Source organism: Eucalyptus grandis, chromosome 7 (assembly GCF_016545825.1).
Source record: "Eucalyptus grandis isolate ANBG69807.140 chromosome 7, ASM1654582v1, whole genome shotgun sequence".
NCBI classification, from domain to species: domain Eukaryota; kingdom Viridiplantae; phylum Streptophyta; class Magnoliopsida; order Myrtales; family Myrtaceae; genus Eucalyptus; species Eucalyptus grandis.
In genome coordinates this window covers 26,434,838-26,437,740 of record NC_052618.1, presented here as the reverse complement: position 1 = coordinate 26,437,740, position 2,903 = coordinate 26,434,838, and the positions used below count along the sequence as shown (strand labels likewise).

General features: G+C 37.2%; 1 protein-coding gene across 1 annotated transcript in view; it reads left to right on the top strand.

Annotated features, from left to right (window-relative positions):
• Positions 1-2,903, top strand: part of LOC120296019 (2-oxoglutarate dehydrogenase, mitochondrial-like) — a 15,109-nt gene that overhangs the window by 6,629 nt on the left and 5,577 nt on the right.

Here is a 2,903-nt window from a genome sequence, read left to right as displayed (position 1 = left end):
GAATCAAACTATGTGTGGACACCCATTGAACTTTTAACTTTTTTCAAATCACTATCAACATCAGTTGCACACTTTCCCTCTTCTTCTTTTTCGTTGTAGCCAGCAAGGGTTGCGGTTCTCACCTAAGTCATCGCCGGCTATAGGCAAGGGCTACTAAGCCCTCACCAAACCTGACAAGGGCAGCCTCGCCTAGGTCACGAGAGTTAACGAGCCACCCTCACTAAATCTAGCGAGGGCTGGACCCTTTTAGCCAACGACACTCGTTAGCCATAATAATACAAATATAAATAATAATATCTAGAAATTGTAAAATTTATTTTCGTTAATGCTGGTCATGCTACGTAGGACAATTGACATCCATGTAAGCGATTTCTGGCCAAAACTAGTCTAATGAACTTAATTGGTATAAATGCAAAATGTTTAAATTAACTTGATCCAATAGGAATGATTATAATAAGATTGATACAGATGTAATAAGTTTGAGATTTTTTTGGTACTTTTCCCCTCGACTTTCAATATTCCTCATTGCTTTCTCTCCTTAGATATTTCCCTGCTCTTTTTCACATGAATGTCCATCCTCCTAGCAAATTGTCTTACCGGAGCATCCAAAGGTCCTTGTTTGACATGACCGGATCACTTCAAAGGAGCTCGTTTCGGCTTATCTTTGGCCAGAATAAAGTAATGAAAATATTGGAAGCACACGAACTCCGTACTCTTTTTCTACGGATCCCACATCCATGGCCATCAATTGAATAGGTGATCGATTTTGCAAACTATAACTACCCAATCAAATGCGATTAAAGCGGTTTTGTTGGGGAAAAAAAGAATACACAAGTCGTGTACCATTTGAGTATCACAAATTCCATAACTTTCTTATGGTGCTCATTTTGACACCATGCCTTTTTAATCGATCACTTGAGTTTCACAACTTTAAAAAACTATTCAATTTGGCATCATAACTTTTTAATCATCACTTGAATGTTATCAATTTCAATGCTACATGAGATTTCCGACACTTAGATGAATTATTGAAAAGTTATGGCACCAAAGTGATTTTTTTTTTTAATTTAAGTCATCGATTAAAAAGTGACAACACCAAAATAAGCTTTGTATGAAAATTATGACTCTTGTTGTGTCATTTTCCCAATATTAGCAACACTCATGGCATTTATAGAAAGCGCAACGAGTCTTGGAAATATTTTTCGAAATCAAACATCCAAATTGAGCAAAAATCTAATCGGGCGTTCAATTTATTTGGTCTGGATGTCCGCCCTGTCTTTTATTTATCTAAAACATCTTTCTGGTGATTTGAGCATCTGGGTGCACACAATGCATTATAAATATATGTCTCGATTTCAGGCGTCCGAACATGAGGGTCCCGACGTCCATATCAAGTTGTATAGTTTGGAGACAGACTTGGCTCCTTGTTTAATTCGACAAGGATAAGAATCGACTGCAAATGTGAGAGGGCTCAAATAAGGTGCGGAGCACCTCACAGGCTTTTAAGGAGGAGAATAGTAGTGAAGAAATCGGACACCAAATACAGGTTGTACGGGCACGCAATATTAATTGCGACTGATGAGGAGTCTGTGCTATGAACGGGGGAGTAGAAAATACATAAGTTCGGTCGGCGGGTAGAGTGATCTTATGAAAAAATTTATAAAGAAAATCCACCAGTTAAATGACCGTTTGGGGCTTATAGTCACATGGATTAGGTCGGAATAAAAGCGATGTTTGAAAACCAAACTGGCAAGTCGGTTCGACCTGGTATTGATTAGGTTCACACCTCACACCTTTATAAGGTTGATGATCGAAACTGGTCAAAAGACGGAAAATCGATCCGAACCAATCATGCCAGTCAAATCATTTCAGTTTAAACCCGATTAGATCGATCCATTTTGAATCAAAAATAAATTGTATTGTGAGGGCATAGTTTGAACCTTCAACTTCTTGGAAACCACCATGTACTTTAGTATTGAAAATAGGTAGAGCTGTTGCTCCATTAATGGCAAACAATTAATATATATATATATATATATATATGCTAATTTGTTACCTTTCTCGATTAGATCGATCCATTTTGAATCAAAAATAAATTGTATTGTGAGGGCATAGTTTGAACCTTCAACTTCTTGGAAACCACCATGTACTTTAGTATCGAAAATAGGTAGAGTTGTTGCTCCATTAATGGCAAAGAATTAATATATATATATATATATATATGCTAATTTGTTACCTTTCTCAATAAAGTTATAATATGCGCATAAGTGAGATTTAACCCCATGACCTCCAAGGTAAGCAGAGACAACTCTACCAACTCAACCATGCACTTGCATTTGTGAAGTTGCCATTTATACATTATTTATTTCTCTAGCCGTCTATTTATTCAGTTCAATCGGTTGAATTGCGCACCGTTCGTCTCGTTAGTATGGCATCGGTATGGTATAAAACAATAGATAGAAGGGAATTTATCCTACTTACTCCCACGTAGTTTTGAGCTCTATAGGCTAGTTCCTACAAGAACATAAGAGCTATTTATTAGGAAATTTTTTTGGTATGAGTGAGATCTAGGGATAATATTGAGTGATACATCAATAGACAATCATACCTAAATAGCCACCGCATGAAGTAACCCTTTTTAAGAGATTACTCCATGAGAATTGAGTTGATTCATCACATAGTCTACAAGTATTCAAAAGCCATTCATGTGTTATGAACCTAATGGCTCCAAATAGGGAGACAGAAGGGGGGGAGAGCGGTGTTTGGATTTTGGGATGGAGTTTTAAAGGCATTGCTGTGTTATTCACCTAATGGCTTCAAATGAGAGACTCTAAGATCATTCGATGTGCCTTGCATCTAATGGCTTTAAGAGAGAGACGTTTGGAAGTTGGGATGGTGTTTTA